We start from the raw sequence: 22,701 nt of genomic DNA on the forward strand, positions 1-22,701 counted from the left end.
ACTTAACTTCTCCTTCAGCTTATCTAAAATTGTCATCACAGTCATACAACTTTCTTCAGTTTTTGATGCCATTGATGCAACTTCATAAAAATAAGTGTGCAATTTATCATAACGTTGTGCTTTAGGATTTCCATTCAAGTCATCATAAATACATTTAATAAATGTATATCTTCGTTTCGAGTCCTTACTCCATCGTGGAAGAATATATTTTGATGGCAAATCCTTGATTCTCTCCAATATTAATGGGTAATATTTTGGAATAATTTGAATTATTTAGTTATTTGCTCCTAAGTTATGGAGGACTAGAAGGAGGGTATTTATTAAAACTTTCCTTTTAATTTTATTTGACCAATGAGATTGATTTTACTTGTGCCAAATTAAAGAGATGAAGGAGGTTACAGTTCGCAATAAAATGCTTTTATTGCGTGATTATGCGTGTCACTGACCTTGCATGATATGTATATATAGGGCAGTCAGGCTCTTCATAGCAAGCGTCTTTTAGAAGCAGTGTTACGTTAGGGTCTCTCTCAGGTGTGGTTCTCTCTCTTTTTCTCTGGTTTATTCATTCATATGGCTTCCTTGTAACTGATTTGGCTATTGCTATGGCTATGTAGAGCGCGAATTGTTTGCCTACGGTTTTTCTTCTTGTTTGGCTTGTTGTTCTCTAATTAGGGTTTCGATCGACTGTATATGATATACCAAAACCCAATTATATTTTCTGTCTTCAATTTCTGTATTTTCCTCCCCCTCTTTCCCAGTGCTTCTTCATGGATTGGATTTCCCGCTTGCTAGGGTTTGAAAATTGGGGTTTTGTTTTTGGGTGCAAAACAATTGGTTTGTGGATCCTCTGTGTGTTTGGTATTTGATTTGGGTTTTGGGGTTTCAAGTTAATGATGGTATATTTCTAGGTTTGGGGTTGATTTCGAAATGGGTTCTTTCATTTTGGGTGTGTCAACCTGACTAGGTTTTGCCTTGCGTTTGGACATGCTGTTGATGTGGTTTGTGTTGTGCTCTGTGCAAGTGTCTGTATGTTATGTTTCCTTGGTGTATCTCTCTACTGTATTGTGTTTGAGATTTGTGTCCAAAACATGCTTGTGTGAATGACTTGTAGTTGTATGTTACTTCCTTTTTATCTTTTTGTTCAGTTTGCCTTGATTTTTCTCTTCCATATTTTGTGCTCCTTGCCCGTGAGTGGATCTTTACTGAGAAAAGAATGCAAAACTCATGTTATCTCTCTCTCTAGTCTCAGAGATCGAATCATGGCAGATTATGAGGACTAAGAGGATGTAAGTTTTCCAGACTTCTATGAATTCACCATCAGTTTGAAAAAGAAGATGAATTCACTCTTCAATTTGAAAAAGAAGAAAAAGGCAAAGGCAAATCTGATCCCAATATCCATCAAAAAACAAAAGCAAAATCTGATCCCAATATAGATTCGTTGTCCTCAAACAGCTACTCTTGCCCTCAACCCCCTACTTCCACACTTGCTCCTAACATCCCCCTTGCCCTTGAACTTAACAACCCGTTCAAAATTTGCCAAGGTCCGAAATGGATCCCTGAGACAGAGGTATGTGCTACATTGTGTGGGTGAGTGTGTCTCTTTTCTTTTTTATGAGAAGGTTTTCAATTAAATCTGCTTGTTTCTCAGCTTCGTGAACAGGAACGAAATGAATTTTCTCTCAATGGACAGCCGTTGTTAGAGCGCTACAACGAAATTAAGGTTTATTTCTTCTCTTCTTCTTCTTCTTCTTCTTCTTCTTAATATCCATCTATATATGCTTTATAACTCTTTATTAATTCTTTGATTATGAACAATTGGTGTAGGGTACAAATTTTGAATTTGTTAGACTTGTGAAGATCCAGTTGATACCTAGTAGTGGAATAACGTATTTTATTCAATTCGAGGCCAAGCCCAGCAGTACTGAGCACACTCTGAAAACCTTTGAAGGTTCCATGTTCGAGGATTATGTCCATTCTCATAGATTGTGGCCCATGTCTTGTAAACTATTAGGCCCCAATTCTCAACGGTATGTGTGTCGTCGTATGGGCAAATACAACCAAGAATTGTTAGGGAAGTTTAGTTTGCGTAATGGTTGGGTGGTGTGGGATTAGTTTGTTGGGAAAATACAACCAAGAATTGTTAGGGAAGTTTAGTCAAGCATAGTAACACTCATAGTTCGTTAAATACGGTACACATATCATACCATAAGTATACGAACGGTATAATTCGGATTCTTTACCATATATATATATATTTGGAGATAAATACAATGATTTAACATATTATTGTCATATACGGTAATTCAGATTCTTTACCATATATATATATACATATATATATTTTGGAGACAAATACAATAATTCAATATATTATAGTCATAGAAAATTATTTTAATATCATGAATAAATCAATGATAACACTAACAAATTACACCATTTTAACTTTTTTACTATTTACTAATTTGGGCAGCACGTGCTGCCCCTTTGAGTGAGAAAATTATGATAGAACTATTATTTGAAGAAGAAAGAAACCACGTATTTAAACTTAGATTAACTATTTTAATATATGAGTATTTATTTGTCATGATAGTTTAGAACTTTTTTGCTAAAGGCAACATTAACTCGCTAAAAGCTTCTAAGAGTGAAAATGAATGTCATCCTTCTTCAATAATAAGCAACTGAATTTTGTTAAGATATTGTCACAATATTTCAATTTTTATAATAAATGATGTCATATACTATAATTGAAGGTCTTCATCAAATACTTGCAATTATCCACAATAAAGATTTTGTTATTTGTACTTCATTTTTTATTATCTTACATTTTATGAGTCTAGCCACGATCAGCTCACTTAATTTTTAATAAACACCCTTTTAAGTAAGAAGAGATATATATATATATATATATATATAAGAATAAAAAAAAAAAAGAAAAAAAAAAAAAAAAAAAAAAAAAAAAAAAAAAAAAAAAAAAAGAAGATAACAAAAGGCATGTGTCATTGAAGTTTCCATTAGATAAAATTTTAAGTCTAGAATATTTAACCTAGGTAAATCAATGTTCTAAGTATGACCACCACATAAAACTCAAAATACATGGAAAAATATTTTGGGATATTAAATTTAGTAGGGGTATTTTAGACATTTTACAATGGAACATTTTAAGAATCATAAGATTTCAAAATAGTTTAACTAAGAGAGGAAAAGTTAGGGTACTTCCTCGTTTTTAAAGTTTAGGGAGGAATGAAATTACCCCAAACTTAAAGAACCCAATTTTATTTCTTACTTTTGGTGTGAAACTATCATTTTTTTTTTTTTTTACTTTAAATTTTAAATAGTGTGTAAAGAAATAAAAACAAACAAACAAACAAAATCAGCCAAAGAAAACTGTGCTTGAAAAAGTGAATTTTGACTTATCAAATTTGACTAAACAAAAAAAAAAAAAAAAGTCTAGGAACACAACAAAATATCACCACATTTTCATAATACCTCTATTCTCAACTGTAGTTGATCTCAATCTAATGTTTTATTATCTTATTTTGACCTATAAGAAACTTACACCTCAATAGTTGTGAAAATATTGTGATAACAACAAAATATCACGACATTTTCACAATACAATACCTTTATTTTTTAGTTGTGTCATATCTCGATCTGATATTTTATTATTTTATTTTATTTTAGTTTGACCCATAAGAAATTGACAAATGTGACACAACATTTTCACAATATCTCTATATTTACATTGTAATTATAATGTAAATTTATCTTATAGACACACAATATTTACCATTTTTTTTTTGCAAATATAATATTTGCCACTTTTTGTGTGTTTAGCTTATAATATTTTTGCAATACTTTTACAACAAATGTTCAAGGGTAAGTTATTAATGATTCTAATTTAAACCCACCACTAAAATTATTTTCTTCACCAATAATAGTCAATAATAACTTGCTACTTAATTGATGTAATCACTTTAGTTAGGTAGTTAGCTAGTTGGTTGAGATTATGGTGAGTTAGTTAGGATTTGAGCACATATAGCTCATTTAACAAATAGCTTAATTCATAAAACACATGTTGAATTAACTAGCCAATTATTTTGAGACATGTGGGCCAATGACATTAGAGCTAGTTTCCTATAAATACATAATTGTAATTCAATATTAGATATCAATTAAAGAATAAACCAACTTTTTAGTGCATTAGTGCATCTCTCTCTCTCTCTCTCTCTCTCTCTCTCTCTCTGTGTCTCTCTCTCTCTCTCGCTCTCTCTCTCTCTCTCTCTCTCAATATTTCTCTATGGAGTGTGACTACATCGATTTAAGTCAATTTCCGTACAATTCCTATCCATCTTCATTAGGAACCGCTGGATTCTTAACATTTGGTATCAAAGCCATCAATCTTCAGACTGGTGAATATAACCGGCAAGAAATCTTGAAAATGGTGAATGAAGTTTTAGAGAAGGTTAAGGCCTTGATAGAATCTCACAAGGCTATTTCAAAGAAAGTCAAGGCCTTGGCTGAATCTAAGAGGGCCATGAATGAAGAGCTCTCAAGTCTTCAAAGTGCAGAAAATTCGATCCCTTCCATCCCTTTACACTATCCTACAAAGTGGAGGCGTGGGCCACAAATATTTAAGTTAGCCGGAAGCCTACACTCTTATTACTTTCATCTTCTCTAGGTTCAACCATCTAGAAATGCTCTGCTTTTCACTTGCACTATTCCAATTCAAGGTTCATTTGTCAAGGAAAGTAGTCAACCATTAAGATCTCGCCTTCAATTTTAGGTGCTTGTGAAAGTAGATGAAAAGAATAAGTATAGATACTTATCTCTCTCTCTCTCTCTCTCTCTCTCTCTCTCTCTCTCAATATTTCTTTATGGAGTGTGACTACCTCGATTTAATTCAATTTCCCAACAATTCCTATCCATCTTTATTAGGAACCACCAGATTTCTAAAATTTGGTATCAGAGCCATCGATCTTGAGACAGGTGAATATGACTGGCAAGAAATCTTGAAAATGGTGAATGAAATTTTAGAAAAGGTTAAGGCCTTGACAGAATCTCACAAGACTGTTTCAAAGAAAGTCAAGGCCTTGACTAAATCTAAGAGGGCCATGAATGAAGAGTTCTTAAGATTGCAAGAGGTTCTTGAGAATATAACAGAAGAGGGGCTACAATCTCTTTATTCGACTGACCAAGAATCCACAATACATGAACTTGTTGCTATTGGTGTGGAGCAAGAACACACTACTAACCAAGAATCTACAATACATGTGTAGACACATGATTTTGCACCCATAATTTAATCTTGGAAAATTGGTAGAATAACTATTCATATACCCTAAAAATCATAGTTGCACTACATGCATTAATTCATTCATTACATATCATAAAAATGATCTTGCGATTCTAATGGTCGCGACGGTATATCTGATTCCCAAATCGGACCGTCGGATTAAAAGATATCACGAGATCAAGTTTTCACGGTTTGCATGCATTGTATGGGATGAAACCGATCACGTGTGATTAATTGAAATTAATTTTGATTGGTTAATGATTAAAATTAATTAAATGAATTTTTGTAATTGGTTAAGTATTTTTCTTAAAGTGAGATTTGTTGCATGGGATTAAAACAAATAAGCTGATAATATTTAAAGGCTGTAGATAATTAGGCTTTTGGGATAATTATATTCAAAATAATTATTTTAAAAATCCTAATTATTACTTTGGAATGAGGTTTATCATGAAAATAACTCTTAAATTCGTCCAAATACAATTTTAGAGTTGGAGAGCACTTCAAAAACGTGCTAATCAAGTAGGAAATTTCATATTCACATTCGCACTTTTGGCATAGTAGAACACAAAATTCGGACTAGGCTATTTCTGGAAACGTTGTAGAGAATCAAATTTCCCTTCGGATGTCAAAATTTCAGCTTAATCCAAATTTTTAGTAAAAATATATTATCAAAATACTGAAGCTTGTTCTGATCTGAAAAATCAGTTTACTCTTATCCAAATCTCTCTTTTTTTTAGGATTTTCCCCATACGTTTTTTGCTTATTTTTTAGCTGATTGGACTTAATTTTTAAGCAAACCTAGCTTATTTTCTAAGCAACTAACACCTCTATAAATAGGAGAGGCCTCCCAACATTCAAACCCCCCTTTCTGACCCTTCTTTTTTTGACTTCTCTCTCCTCTTACGTTAAAGAAGTTCTAGAAGCCCTGCTTTAGGAACTTCTTTTTGGTTAAGAGGCTTAAATCCTTTAAAAAAATTGTTAAAAATTGTTTTTCTTTGAGGAACTCTTTCCTTGAGGACTAAGTTCATGCAAGTATAACTCTAACTTTGTTTCCATAACATGCTTTCATATATGTTTTAGTTTCCATTGACAAGATGTTCTCTTTTGTGTTTAAGTAATCATGTTTCTCATATGTTAACACATGTTCTCTTTCGCTTTCAAAAGTTTTCACATGATTAATTGATGAACATGTCTAGATCTAGGGTTGAATCTTGCCTTACAATTTTAGATCTGCAATTTTTCTTTTCGTTTTTTAAAAAAAATAAAATCAAATTTGCAAGTTTTCTTCAATTTTTTTTTTTTTTTTGAAGAGTCAGATCTGTATTTTTTTTTTTCTTTGTTTCTTTTTCAAAGTAAAATCTGATCTACATTTTTTTCAAATAAAAATCTGCTCTGTTTATAATAATAAAAAAAATCAGATCTACATTTTTTTCCAAATAAAAATCTGGTCTATTATTAATAAAAAATCCTATCTGCATTTTTTCCAACTAAAAATCTGCCATGTTTTTAATAAAAAATCTGATCTGAATTAAAATAAAATCTGACTATTTTTAATCAAAATAAAATCTGCATCTTTCAATAAAAAATTTGTGTTTTCAAAATAAAAATCTGTTTTTTCCCACATTTAAAAATCTCAAGCAAATCTGAATTTTTATTTAAAGTCCATTCTTTTTTTCTTTTATGGAAACTCAAAATTAAATTTTTCATTAACCATTCTCATCAATTTTTTTCACACAAAATAAAATGGCAGATCTAAGGTTCTTGAATAAAAGTTTAACCCTAGATCTAGGATTTGACATAACATCTGTTGCATAACATTTCATACTTTGAATATGGGTATTTAAAGGTCATTTAGAGTCTAGAAGACCAGATTCTATTTGGGTAGAATGGGTGCCTAACACCTTCTCATTCCGTAACCTAGCCCCCGAACTTAGGTTTTTGGATAGTAGACTAGTGTTTTATCTTGTGCTTTGGTAGATTGTAACTAGGATCAAAGCTTTGTAATTTTACATAGAGTGTATCTAGGACCAAAGCCTTGTAAAGTTATTCTACCAAGTTGTATTTGTATAATCTATTAATGGATTTGAGGTATTTTTGGACATGTAAATTGTATCTTATTTTCTCTTTTTTCTTTTTTTATAAAAAAATAAGTGGCAACTCCACACAATTACCCAAAAGAGAGGTGCCCTAAGCACCCAAATCTCTTTTTGAGAGCACCCCTCAAGTAGCCCGATCTCTCACAATACGAACCTATTGCTGTTGGTGCGGAGCAAGAATACACTGTTGGTGTGAATGCAAGTGATCCAATGGGGTTTAACGTTGGCCAAACTCATGCCTCAACAAATGTTGTTGCTCATGTAATCAAGAATGTAGGCGTGGACTTAACAGTCATGCATGTTGGTGGCAATTCCATTGAATTTGGACCTTGCCGTAGGGGCCACATCTTGCTCATTAGTGGCTGTCACAAAGCCAAGAAACTAGATGCTTCTTTTCTTGGAGACAGTTGTAGGATAAATGATGGATTCCATAGTCGAGATGGTCACAATTTTTATAAGAAACTGAGTCCTATATTGCTGAAGGCTACGTTCAATACGACTACTTTGCGTTATGCTCCTATGTCATGGGCTGTGATTAATTGCTTTGAAACTATTCGTGTAATCAACGGTCAAGATGCTTTGGCGTATTGGGTTAGTGGCTGGTTTCCCCTAATAAAGGTGTCATTTCACAAAAACACCTTGTGGGCAAGGTGATTTCAAGGGGAGGGAAATGTTAGGAATATGAAATAATTGATGTAATCCCTTTAGTTAGGTAGTTAGCTAGTTGATTGAGATTAGGATGTGTTAGTTAGGATTTGTAGCTCATTTAATTAACACATATCTTAATTCATAAAGCACATTAACTAGCCAATTATCTTGAGCCAGGTGGGCCAATGACATTAGAGCTAGTTTCCAATAAATACATGATTGTAATTCAACATTAGATATCAATTAAAGAATAAACCAACTTCTTAGTGCATTAGTGCATCTCTCTCTCTCTCTCTTTGTTAATCTCTCTCTTTCTCTATGGAGGGTGACTACCTCAAATTAAGTCAATTTCCTTACAATTCTCATCAATCCCCCTATAATTCCTATCCATTCCCATTAAGAACCACTAGGTTCCTAACACTTTCAATATAGTTAGTAACTTAGTAGAAGTAGATTCCAACTGTACAATACTTGCTATTACAAGCAAATATGTTGTATAAAAGAAACCAACGCGACACTTTATCTTTTAAAGAAACCTCAAACAACATGGACTCATTATGGCCCCCAAAATATATATATATATATATATAATAAAAGTTGGGCTTAGAAGCCGTAATTGTGCTAAGTGGCTTCACCAAATTGTAGAAATTTTTTTAGATTTAATATATATATATATATATAATTGGTTGCGCCAAGTGGCTCTACCAAATTTCAATAAGTTTTTATATAAAAATAAAAAACTTTTGATCTTATCAACTTCTTTGGATAAAATAACTGTAGGAATATTGGGCCCGAGAGACCATCATTTATTTGTGACGAGTCTATGGCCCAATCCGAGGAAAAGGGGTTGTCCGAGGCAAGGGAATCTTTATTAGAAAAGACTGTATTAGTAAATATAGGTTAACTTTGACCATAATGGCTCGAGAAGGTGGGCCGAGGGTGAATACATCCTCGGCTGATTGATGCCGAGGTCTGAATAGGTTGTCTATCACTTAAGGTGATGTTCCAAGAAGTCTCGTTGTTGTTGATAAGTACCGTGGAGGTATCGAACAGGAAAGTGCCCTAAAATATCTAAGGAGAAAGCTGCTGCCTCCGCATTAAATGCACTGCAGCTAACTCTCTGGTCTCATTGATGTGGAGATGATACCTGAACAGTGTTGTTTCAGCCTTACAGCTACTATACGATGACATAGGGGAGGAGCTGATGGGACAAGTATCAACACCAACCCTCCAGTATACATGTGTGAGGTAGGAATAAGAAGGAAAGAGGATATAAAAGGTGAAGAAGGCAACAAGAAGAAGGGATCGTGAATTGAAGAAAAAAATACTATAGCTTCCAAGAACTAAATTTGTAACCAAATTTGAGAACAATATATAAGAATAGACATCCTCGGACCTTTGCCAAGGACTATTTTTCTTCAATACAATTCTTCTTCCTTTCATTCTCTTATCATATGAACCTATTCTAGCGTTTGTTTGATTAACTAAAACCCAGTTTTTCAACTCATTCTCTATAAATTCATTGTTTGGGCTTTTTATGCCTAAGTCCATCTACGTAGTGGGCTAAGAATTTAAATTTGATCCTTACAATTGGCGCCGTCTGTGGGAATTACTGGTGTTATAGTGAATCTGACTTTCAATGATGGTAGGTTCAAGTCCACACCAAGCAAAATCTATGGGTTCCCAACGTCAAGATCACTTCCGTGATCTTGAACAACAAAGGGACCGAGAAGGGAGTGTACACACTACCCATACCAGCAAGAGTAGGGCTCGGGGTAAAAGCCACGTATCTCAGGAGGAGAATGCCATAAACATGCAGAAGGAGATTGATCACTTGAGGAGAAGCTTGCGTCATGAACGGCAAAGGTGAGCTTCCCCTAATCTTGACTTCTCTTCTGATGGTGAGGAGGATGGTAGCTATAGGCGCAGATCGAGGACTCTCCCTAGTGAGTCTTTCTCGTATGATGAGGACTATCATCATGAACGTAGAAATATAAATTCATCCTCGATCGGCCTGGGAAACGACGCTATGAGCAAAGCACTTAACTAAATTTCTAGGTCACCTTTCACGCTCTAGATTAAGAGAGGGAGACTTCTTCAACGGTTTTCCCAACCCACTTTCACCATGTACAATGGTAGAACGGACCCTGTGGAGCACGTAAGCCACTTCAATCAAAGGATGGCCGTACACTCCAAAAACGACCCCCTAATATGCAAGGTATTCCCATCCAATTTGGGACTTATAGCGATGAGGTAGTTTGATAGTTTAAGGGCAGGGTCCATTGATTCTTTCAAGGAACTTACTCAAGTATTTAGATCCCACTTTATCACGTGTAACAAGGTTCCTTAACCTTTAGCTTCTTTATTGTCTTTGTCTATGAGAGAAGGAGAAACCCTAAAGACGTATTCGGACAGATATTGGGAGATGTTCAATGAGATAGATAGTGATTTTCACGATGTAGCCATTAGCACTTTCAAGCTATGCCTACCTGCCGAACATGGCTTGAGGAAGTCTTTGACTGGGAAACCGATTACCAGTATACGCCAACTCATGGATCGGATTGAAATACAAGAGAGTTGAGGAGGACCAGCAGCAAGACAGGGGAAAGGGTAAGGTTATCCCTCAGGAGATGAGAGATTTCAAGTCGAACCGCTACAACAATAACTGGCCTTGCAGGGATTTTGCTGGGCAATCTTCTCCTGCAGCTCCTCAAGTGGTAAACACAGTGTTTAGAAAGCCAGTGCATCAAGTTTTAGAGAAGATCAAGAGCGAGCCATACTTCAAATGGCCAAATAAGATGAGTGGAGACCCTTTGAGACGCAACTAGAGCCTTCATTGCTAGTACCACCAGGAGCGGGGACATACCACTGAGGACTGCCGAATATTGTGGAATCATCTAGAGCAGCTGGTCAAGGAGGGGAGATTACAGCATCTCTTGTACTGCCCCAACGGTTAGGGTGACCAATCAAGGTTTGGGACTCAAGAGAATGCTTCTTCAAGGCCCCCAATAGGCACAATCAATGTCATCTTTACTACACCTGGAAGGACTAGTTCACAGCCCTCCAGGGTGATGACTGTAGCTCGACTTTCCGCCGAGGACACTAGCTTTGGGCCGAAGAGGGCCAGAGTAGAAATTCAACTGGCGTTGGGTTTCTCGAATGAAGACAATGCAGGGACCATCCAACCACATGATGATACTTTGATGGTAACCCTCAGAATAGGAGGGTATGATGTTAGTTTTTGCAATATTTGAACATGTTTAGCAAATTTCAATGACTACCATATATTATTCTTTTGAAGGTAATCAATTTTTCTTTCATATTTCTCTCATATACATTTTGTTTTGTTTCAAAAATTTATAGGAAGTAAATTTTATGATTCTTTAATATTTTTTGGTCTTTCAAAAGTTTTAACATCTAAATTATTCTTGTGATGGTAATAGATCTTTCTTTTATATTTCTCTGTTGTGTAGTTGTTAGAGACCGGGAAAATCGGGTGCTCTCAAAAAACAGATTTGTGTGCTTTTAAAGGCACCTCTCTATTTGGGTAAGTGGTGTGGAGTCGTCACTTATTTTTTATACAAAAATAAATAAATAAATACAAATTACATTATCAAAATATTTCGAATGTCATTTATTGAATAAAGACAAGTACAATTTTGGTAAATTAAACCTTACAAGGCTTTGGTTCCTAGTTAAAATCTACGCAAAAGAATACAAAACTTTGGTCCTAATTACAATCTACCAAAATTAAATAGACAAAACACTAATCTGCCTATCCAAAAATCCAAAGTTCGGGGGCTACGTTACGGAATGGGAAGGTGTTAGGCACCCATTCTACCCAGAAAGAGTCTGGTCTTCTAGACTCTAATGACCAATATACCTTTTTTGCATGATATTGAATGATATGTTGAACACACATGACAGCAATAATTTAAATAGATTTTCCTTATGAATGATGTCCTCTTTTTCAAGAAAATTCGTATCTGTTTTGTGAATAAAAAACCTGATTTGGTTTATAAAAAAAGAGTCAGATCTGTTTTTATGTAAAAGAAAAAATGAGATTTTTGTTAAAAAGTATCAGATTTGTTTTGTGTAGAGTTAAAAAAAAAAAAAAAAATTGGTTTTATCAAGAAAAAATCAGACATGTTTTTATGTAAAAGAGATAATAAGATTTTTTGAAAGATGATTCACATTCATAAGGTGAATTTATTATGCATACATCATATATTAAAAAACTACAACCTAAATTTCAACCCCTTCTTTTAAATTTCAAAATATTCAATTTTGTAACCAAGAAAACTTTTTTCTCAAAAAATCAGATCTGTATTTAATGAAAATACAAATAAGTTTTTGTGTTAAAAAAAAAAAATCAGATATCTATTTAATGAAAATACATATAAGTTTTTTGAGTCTTTTTAAAAAAATCAAATTTGAAAAGTATAGATTAGTTTTTGTGTTTAAAGAAAATTAGATCTGAAAATACAGATCAGTTTTTTAAATTTAGAAAGAATCAAATCTGAAAATACATATCAGTTTTTTAGTTTTCATAAAAGAATTTTGTTAGCCATTGCAAATTTTTAAACTTAAGAAAAAGAGTTATAATAAACAATCACCAAAGCACATGTTAAAGAAAATTCTAGCAAAGTATTTAAGCATGGTAACCATATCAAGAATAGAACATAATAAAAATAAGATAAACATATTCATGCATCAAACAATAACCAAAATTAATGAAAGAAGAAAAGAAAGAAGAAAAACAAAATACCTCTTGCATGAGCGTGCTCTTCTAATGAAAGAATATTTTAGGATTCAAAGAAATTTGTTCACCTCTTTAAAGCCTAAAATACTTTACTTACAAAAAAGAAGTTCCTAAAGTAAATACTTTATTTAAAAAAAAAAAAAAAAAAAATCCTAAAGTAAAAGCCTCCAGAATGTCTTTAACGGGGAATTGAAAAGTCAGAAGACAAAAGCCAAAAAGAGGGGGTCAGAAAGTGTGCTGAATGTTGGGAGACCTCCCCTATTTATAAAGGTTAGAATGCTTAAAAAAATAAGCAAAAAACGTATTTGGGAAAATCCTAAAAAAAAAGGAGATTTGGATAAGAGTAAGCTAATTTTTCAGATCAGAACAAGCTTCAGTATTTTGATCATATCGTTTTACTTAAAATTCAAATTAGATGAAATTTTGACAGCTAAAGGGAAATTCGATTCTCTAGAACTTTTCCAAAAATAGCCTAGTCCGCTACAAGAAAAAAGGTCTATTACAACGGAAAAAATCGTTGCAATAACTACAAAGTCGTTGCAATAAAGTGTTATTGCAACGACAAAAAAGTTGTTGCAAGCCGTTGTAATAAACTCCGAGGCAATAGGTTTATACAACAAAAAAATCTCGTTGCAATAAATCCTAAATATTGCAACAAACAAGTTGATGCAATAACTTCTTTATTACAACAAATAACTTTGTGGCAATAGCTTATTGCTTCAAAAGTTTTGTAAAAAATGTCATAGCTTATTACAATAAACAACCTTGTTGCAATAGGTTGATTTTTTTTTTTTTTTAATAATTTGTCTATTACCCTATCATGCAATATACGTATTATAAGATAGTATAAAACATTATATTTAAGAACTACAACTTAAAGATACAAATTATATAAATGCAAAAGTCAAAGTACCCTATCAAATTGATATGTCCAAGAACACAAATATACACATAACTTGTTTAGTTAATTACGATCAAATACATAATTTCAAAAGTAAATATACACAAATATATACGCAACTTGTAAGAAAAGTTCCCTTCAGAAAGTGATATCCATGCATACTTCACAGCCGCTTCATTGGCCTCCACCCTATACAATTAAAAAAAATAAATAAATAAGTATAAATTGAGGACTAGATTTATAACACTCTATTACTGGTAATTTCTAAGTATAGAAATTATCACAAAAAATTCCATTTAAAACCATGACATGAACTCCAGAAAATACCTAAAGATACCAACAATGAGACAAATGTAAACACAAGAGTGATCATATACAACAACAACAACAACAACAACAACAAGAAGCCTTAAATCCAATTTGAACAAGTAAAACAATTCAGTCCTTCCAACTTGAATAGATTAATCCCACATGCTTGCACAGAAATAAGTTGCCAAATAGTCAGACAATCAATTCAACAAAACAGTATTTTTAACTCAATCAAAACATTCCAACCTGAACAGATTGATCCCACATGCTTGCACAGAAATAAGTTGCCAAAAAGTTAGACAATCATCTCACCAAAACAGAATTTTTACTCAATCAAAAGAAACTATATGAAACTACATAACCATATATATATATATATATATATTGTCAACAACCACCATCAACAAAACTACCTACTTCCACAACCCACCACCAACAAAACAACCCACCAAAAATTTATATAAGATAGGTGTACCTGAGATTGGTTAGCTAGTATTGCCAGAAGTTCCTCACGCATAGTCTGTCAGAGTCTTTGAAATTTTACTTCCATTTCTGCATGTTCAGCCGCCCTTTTAGCATGTTCTGCTTCAAATTTTGCTTCCATTTCTGCACGTTCAGCTAGTACTTGGATAATTATAAAATGAATTACATGGTTCTATTTTGTTTCACATCAAACAAAAAAAAAATCACAATTTTTAGCTGCTAAGATGGAAGCCACATACAACAAAAAATGGCATGTTCAAGTTAGAAAAGGGAAGGGAAAGAAGGGGATGGTTAATTAAATACAACCATAAGGGAAAAATCAAATTCAAATATACCATTTGAACATAAGAATCCCCATCTAATCTGTTTCTTTCGTCATTTTCCACATGCATGAACCAAAAAATATGTGAATTTAGCTCATAAGCAACCAGAATATACACTTTCAAATTCCTCCATGTTGGGTAGTAAGCATGTGACAAAGTTTAACTTAACACATATATATACACTGATATATCTTCTTTTAAGTAAAAGCTATATCTGTTTGACAAAAAGCAGGTCAAATGAGAGTGTGACAATCACTTTCACTTTCTCTCTATACCTCTGAACTATCTCTGAGCACCCCCTCACATTCAATTTGGGGGTGCAAACTGCCATAAAATCTGTAGGAAAGAATGTTAGGTCTTTGACACTTTTTTTAGAGTTTTAAAAAAATGGTAGAAATAGCAGCTAACCAATCAAGGTGTGTGACCCAAAAGCAAACTAACATGTTAGAAGATTCAGGTATTTCAAATGAACAAGAACTCAAGAAGCCAATAAAATTAGCAGCCAAGAATCTAATCAATACAATGCCCATTGGATTATGGTTTGAAAAAAATGGTTATCTTCACAAGGTATCAATAGAGTGGCGGTGTTATTTGTGGACTAGTCTAGAAGCATGGAGCCAAGGGCCCCCTGGCCGCAATGCCCTTTTTTTCTTCTCAATTGTAACATTTGTTTTATTTTATTTTATTTTTATAATTATTTTATATCTTTTTTTACTTACATTTTGTTAACATTAAATAAATACTAGTTTTATTTTTAATAGTATATCAAGTCTAATACTAGCAATAAACTAAAGTGAACTAGTGCAAGTCTCCACCATATACGACACTTTCAATAAACTAAACAAAAAGAAAGAATATATATATATATATATATATAGCAATAGAACAACCAAAAACATCAACATCCAAGAGTCTAGCATTCAGGAAAAAACTAACCTTGATCGTGTTAGTCCACTTGCTTAACTACTTGCTTTTGAGGACAAGCTTCTAATCTTCCATTGCCTACCTTGTTGTGATCTGGTGAGGATGCAAAAGCCTTGGAATTATTAATATCTAAAATGCTAGGATGCCATTAAAGTAAACAAAAAAAGCAGTGACCATTGATATCCTGATTGACTGCCTAAGGACCATGTACAGTACACTAACAAGATTTGGTCTAATAAAGCTCAGCATGCATTAGTGGGAAACATAAATTTTAAAGGGGTTCATCAGCCAGAAATAGCTCACCTTTCTTTGTTCCTGATGAAGTGATAGCCTACAATAATAAATTCCATGAAACATTAGAAACATAATAACTTCATAATATTGAAGCCAGAATGTTCAAACTAATAGGACATGCAAATATCATGACAACCCAGATTAAGAGGACCATTCCCACAATAATACATTATCATTTGATTTGCTGGAATGTTGGAAGGAGAGGTTTGCTACACCTCTTAATAGTGATATTTGGGATGCAATACCAATGCGCATTATGTGGACTATTTGGAGAGGGTAAAACAGATCTTAGGAAAATGTTTTTACGGTCCTTTTTTAAATGGATGTCTGATTTAATAGACCTTTCTGGCTCTAAATTGTGACAAGTTTATCGGTTGTTGCACTTTTTCTTGACATTGATGCCATTTAAGTTAACATCCTGTGAACTAGTTAGTGATTTTCTTTTTCAATAAAGTTTATTAATTTATCAAATTCCCCAAAAATCATCTTAAATATATGTGAGTAAAGGCAAAGAAAATCATACAGCTACATGCTTAAAAACCCATTTAAACAACCAAAATTCAAATTTAAAATAAAAACAAAGTTCACTGACCCCCTATAGTGCACTTGGATTCAACAAAACAACTACATAACTCCAAAAACATGAAGAAAAAAAAAATCATTTCTCACTCACTAACACATTATAAAGCATAGATCTTTGGACTGAGCACTCTACTAATCCATACGTTCATCAATAAAATCTTCGAAGACTGGATTCTAAAGCAACAAAACATATATCTCTGCATGTATATTAATTTGAATATAACCTATCAATACACAGAAACCACACACAAATACAGCCCCAATTATATAGTTAAAAAAAATAAATAAATAAAGTTCACTATATCCCTACAATGCAGTTGGATTCAGCAGAATAACTATATAACTCCAAAAACATGAACAAAATCTTTTCCCACTCACTAACAGTGTAAAGAATAGATCTTTGCACAGAGCATTCTATAAATTCAAACTACACATATAATTTGAATTTAAAAAAATCACAAGTTTAACCTTACATTCACCAATAAACCTTCAAAAATTAGATTACAAAATAACAACACCTATATTCTTGTATCAGTCTACTTAATTCTACTTCACTACTCAAAATCCAAAGTAAAATTTCGTTTTTTTTTTTTTTTTTTTGTTCTAAGTCTTCTCTAGAAACAAATTAATAAAAATTAAATTTAAAGAGAAGCAAAAGATTATACCTGCAAATCAGAGAAATTTCTCAAGCCAACCGGAATGAGAGATTGAAATTCCTCAAAGAAAACCCAGTAAAAGAGAGTGAACTCCTCTGCTGCTCCTCAAATCACAATCTTCAATAATCTCTCATCTTTGCCTCCTTCAAATCTCACATTTTTTTTTTTGGGACAGTTTCTGGTTGTTTGCGTGAGAGAAACCAAATTCAAGCCAGTAGAGATAAACTTCAAAATTGAGATACGGTATCATGGATGGAGACAAACACGGAACTAAGAGGTTATGGAGAAAAAGGAATAGATGAGAAAAAACTGGGAAAATAATTCACTTTTCCCGCTCCCCAATTTTTTCTCTCAAATAAAACTTTCCCGCTACCCAATATCTTGTCCCGCGAAATAATGCAACAATATCCGGCTCAACACTATTGCACTGCCTTGTTTTACTCTCAACTACTAATTAAAGGCTTGCTTTACTGTTACTCACTTAAGCTTTGTGTAAAAAAATTCTTAAATATTATGGGAACCTTTTCTGTATTTAACCCATTTTTTAATTGGCACAAACCAATGTCCGCCCACTCCACTTGTATTTTTATTTTCTTTTAAATTCACAAATGGTTGAATGGGCATAAAAAAGAAAATATTGGATTGTCAATTATGCTTAGAATTTTAATATTTTTTATTTGCATTATGAAAGTTATGACATAAGAAATGTATTTGAAATATAATTCTTTATATTTATTTGGATTATTTTAGGTAATTTTGCAATTTTTACGAATTTAATATATTTATTTATCTTTTAAATAATTATTATATGAATTATAATGTTATCACAGTTCGACCTCAGTTGAACCTTGATCCGACCTTAAAAACTTTGAACCGTTCTCTTTTCAAGTTGTTTGAACGATCCGGGTCTGAAAACCATATTTATCACATTAACAAGTGTGAAATGTTTTGTCAAATTTTGTGTCTACCCTAATCACCAAACAAACGGTTTCTATATCCTACGCACAAGATTCACAATGGGTTACAAAACGGGCCAAAAATTTATTTATCTTTTAAATAATTATTATATTAATTATAACGTTGTCACAATTCGACCTCAGTTGAACCTTGGTCCAACCTTAAAAACTTTGAACCTTTCTCTTTTCAAGTTGTTTGAACGATCTAGGTTTGAAAATCATATTTACCACATCAACAAGTGTGAAATGTTTTGTCAAATTTTGTGTCTACCCTAAACACAAAAAAAAAAAAAAAAAATGGTTTCTATATCCTACGCACAGGATTCACAGTGAGTGCTACAGCTTGGGCCTATCGGCCCAAGCCTCCGCTCCATGGACTAAGCCTCAGAAAATTTGCCATTAAAAACCATGCAACATCATTTCGGGTCGGGTCAGGTCGTCATCCGAATCAAACACAACTAAACTCCACATAGCCCAACATTTTATGTAATATTTAATATTTTTTTTTTACGTCATATTTAGAGAGTGAGAGATAGAGAGAAATATGATAAGATAGTGTTCAATTGATGGGGTGTGGCCATGAGTCGTCAAACATGAGTTTCAGCCATTGGATTAGACCATGAGATAGAGAAAGTTCACATCATCGATTTTCGGACATGGGTTTATAGGGAAGAATGATTTTCGGCGTGGATCTACAGGGAATATAGGTTTTTGGCTTGGGTTTACGAGGAAAATGGGTTTTAGGGATGAAGAACATGAAAAATGTATGGAGATTTTGGGTGTGGCATGTTGTGGGTCTCTGGAGATTTTGGGGTGTGGCTAGCTAGACTTTGAAATTTGATGAATTTGCTTGTGTTTGAGAAAATATGGGCTTTGGGATTTATTATTTTGTATTTAAGCTAAATTTTTTGGGTTTTTTGTGTTTGTTTTCGAAGAAAATTTATAGGTTTATGGGTTCGTTGGAGATTGGTTTGTTTACTGGTTTTATGGGTTTGAAGGGGTGTCCACGGGTCAGTCTGGGTTTGGTTTGCGCCCAACCAGTGACCGACCTAACAGAATCAAGTGGAGGAAGTTCAAACCTGTCATCAACCAAAGAGGGAGTCAGATTAAAGTGGTCAGATTCGTGCCAGAAAGTGGTTAGTTTGGTACAAACCATCCATGGTGGAAAAATCCAGCCGAAATAGTTTATTTTAGACAAAATTTTGCCAGATCTGGTGAGATCTCGCTAAATTTGATGAGATTTCCACCAAATTTGGTTGAGATCTCACTAGATTCAGTGAGATATCCCCAGGCATAAATCTCGTCGGATCTAAAGTATTTTGACCAAAAACTTGCCAAAAAAAGTTTGAATCGCCGGATTTTGGTAAGGTTCCGATCAAGTTGGTTGAGGCGAGGTTTAGAGGAAAGAACCCGCCAACCAACCCACCGAAGTTGGTTTATTGGATCTGTAACCTGCCGCCGATCGTTGGAGCCGGTTTTTGGGATCTATAACTCACCGCCGACCACTGGAGCTCTCGAGTCAGTTAGACATGTCTTGATTTGGGGAAGAACATGAAGAACATGTTCTTATGTTTTTCCTAAAAAAAAATAATGAAAAGCAACAAAAAAATATTTCATTATTAAATTTAATTAGATTGAAGGTTTGCTATGTAGACAATTTCCATTATTGAGATGACAGTAGTGACCAAAATGGTAATGATTTTCGATTTTGAGGAATCAACATAGGCGCTCCAAAAAAGTAGAGACCAAAATGAAAATTGGCTCAAAATATAGGGACCAAAAGTGTATTTTTGCCTTAAATATATAAAAAGCCTCAATTTCAGCTTTTGCCTTAAACCCCCAAATGCATAAAGCCATCCTTGACCTCTATTACAACAACTTCATTTGATGTGAAACAAGGCTTTACCTATTACAACAAAATATTTTGATGTGAAATAAGTGGTTACTTATTGCAACAACATTATTTTGATGTGAAATAAGGTTTAACTATTACAACAACACATTTAGATGTGATAAGGTAATTCTTGCAACAATCTTAAATTGATGTAATACATTTAAGTTACTATTACAACAAAAAGTATATTTTTCATCTATTACAACAATATATTTTGATGTGAAATAAGTGGTTATTTATTGCATCAATATATTCAAAATAAAATACGGTTTAGTTATTACAACAACATATTTAGATGTAACACGGTAATTCTTGCAACAATCTTAATTGATGTAATAAATTTAAGTTACTATTACAACAAAAAACAACTCACAGATGTAATAGTATATATATTACTCCAATTATTTTTGTTGTTGTAATATTACTTGTTGTAATAGGTCTTTTTTCTTGTAGTCGATCCTAATTTTGAGTTTTACTATGCCAAAAGTTCCTTGGAACGTGAATCTAGAATCTGCTACTTGATTAGCACGTTTTTGAAGTGTTTTCCAACTCTAAAACTGTATTTGGACGAATTTAAGAGTTATTTTCATGATAAACCTCATTCCAAAGTGATAATTAGGATTTTAAAAATAATTATTTTGAATATAATTATCCTAAAAGCCTAATTATCTACAGTCTTTAAATATTATTAGATTATTTGTTTTAATCACATGCAACAAATCTCACTTAAAGAAAAATACTCCACCAATCACATAAATTCATTTAATTAATTTTTAATCATTAACCAATCAAAATTATTTTCAATTAATCACACGTGATCGGCTTCACCCCATATAATGCATGCAGACCGTGAAAACTTAATCTCATGATATTTTTCAATCTAACGGTCCGATTTAGGAATCAGACATACCGTCGTGACCATTAGAATCTCAAGATCATTTTTATGATATGCAATGAATGAATTAATGCATGTAATGCAACTCTAAATTTTGGGTATATGAATGGCCACTCTAGCCATCTTCCAAGATTAAATTATTGGTGCAAAATCGAGTGTCAATAATAGTCACACACACACACATATGTATGTATTTTATCTATAATTTGTAGGCTCTAAATCTTTTGATTCATTTCAATAATTATAGCTATGGATTATTATTTTGAATGTAACTCATCTTTCTCTATATTTCTCTATTGTTTAATCATATATATTTTGTTTTGTTTCAATAATTTCTAAGTAGTGAATCATCTGATTCTTTAATATTTTTTGGTCTTTTAGATGTTTTAATATCTAAATTTTTGAGTTATTTTTTTGCAGTATCATGCAATGATGATGGTATAGTTTCTTAATCAATTTAAGATTTTATAAAATTATTTTAGTCTACCTCACAAATAGGTAAATTCCCGTGCATAGCACGAGCTAAGGACTAGTAATATCTAAAAATTAAAGTGTATTATTTAATGTTGCTGCTATTGAGCCACATCATTAGTCACATCCCCTTTTTTTTATTGATTTGTTCATCTAATTTTTTGAAAATATTTATAAAAAAATTAAGAGTAATAAACTGAAGTAAGATTAATGAAGAAAAAAAATGTGAAGGGGTTCTTTTCAAATAAAAGTAGATAAATGTCTAAAGGCAAAGTATATGTGTTAAAACTGTACAAAATATTATTAGGAAAAAAAATCATCCAAGACACTATTAGGAAGAAAACATCATTCAAGATGAATGTGTAAAGTCAATCGATTAATATATGTAACATTACCAAAAAATAAAAGGAAAAAATCAATAAAAAAAATTATTAAAAAAAAAAAGTGATTTGCCAATTATAAGGTCCACTTCTCTCCATTTCAATATAATTCGGTCTATTTTGGTCCAATTTGATCCATTCAGTCTATTTAGTTCATTTCAGTCTATTCGGTCCATTTCTATCCAATTTGGTCCAATCTACTTTGTTCCAATTCGCTCAATGGTCCAATTTGGTCCAGATAAATATATTCTGTCCATTTCAATCTATTTGGTCCACTTTAGTCCATTCAATCTAATTCAGTCCATTTGGTCCAATTCGGTCTATTTTTGTATACTTCGGCTTATTTGGTCTATTTCGGTTCATTTGATCCACTTAGTCCATTCGGTCCATTTTAGTGCACTTACTTAAAAATGGAAAAAGACATTTGGGTTAAGAATACCTATTTTAAATCCAAATTTATTAAAAAATATAGATGAGAAAAGGTAATATTATTATTTTTAATTGTTTAAAATAATAATTTTTTATATTAATTAGTTTTTAAGTGAATTACACAATTTCAATATTTTGATATGATATGAAAATAGGTACCTCCAAAACAAAAATTATTGGTTACGCCCTGCATCAATACTAATTGGATCAATTTTTTTGGTATCTAATATCAGAAAGATGTAAAAATAATGATCACAAGGAAATGATGTGAAATATATTATGCATAGAAAAATAATAGCATACGTATTGTCAATAGGCAATATTGTTTGGACAACTTGATAAAATGATGTAATGTATGACAGATCTCAAAATTACAGGCCAACTGACAATTACAACTGAATGGCT

General features: G+C 32.6%; 2 long non-coding RNA genes across 2 annotated transcripts; one reads left to right on the top strand and one right to left on the bottom strand.

Annotated features, from left to right (window-relative positions):
• Positions 1-354: 354 nt before the first annotated feature.
• On the top strand, positions 355-2,263 carry LOC136069807 (uncharacterized). Its single transcript, XR_010631030.1, has 4 exons — positions 355-531; positions 1,244-1,567; positions 1,649-1,720; positions 1,825-2,263. It is a non-coding gene; the product is annotated as an uncharacterized LOC136069807 (long non-coding RNA).
• Positions 2,264-13,756: 11,493 nt separating this feature from the next.
• LOC136061170 (uncharacterized) lies at positions 13,757-17,399 on the bottom strand. Its single transcript, XR_010631031.1, has 5 exons — positions 17,281-17,399; positions 16,043-16,070; positions 15,752-15,832; positions 14,485-14,615; positions 13,757-13,889 (listed from the first exon to the last, which is right to left on the bottom strand). It is a non-coding gene; the product is annotated as an uncharacterized LOC136061170 (long non-coding RNA).
• Positions 17,400-22,701: the final 5,302 nt, after the last annotated feature.

The sequence above is a fragment of the Quercus suber genome, unplaced genomic scaffold (assembly GCF_002906115.3).
Source record: "Quercus suber isolate HL8 unplaced genomic scaffold, Cork oak 2.0 scaffold_191, whole genome shotgun sequence".
Taxonomy (NCBI): domain Eukaryota; kingdom Viridiplantae; phylum Streptophyta; class Magnoliopsida; order Fagales; family Fagaceae; genus Quercus; species Quercus suber.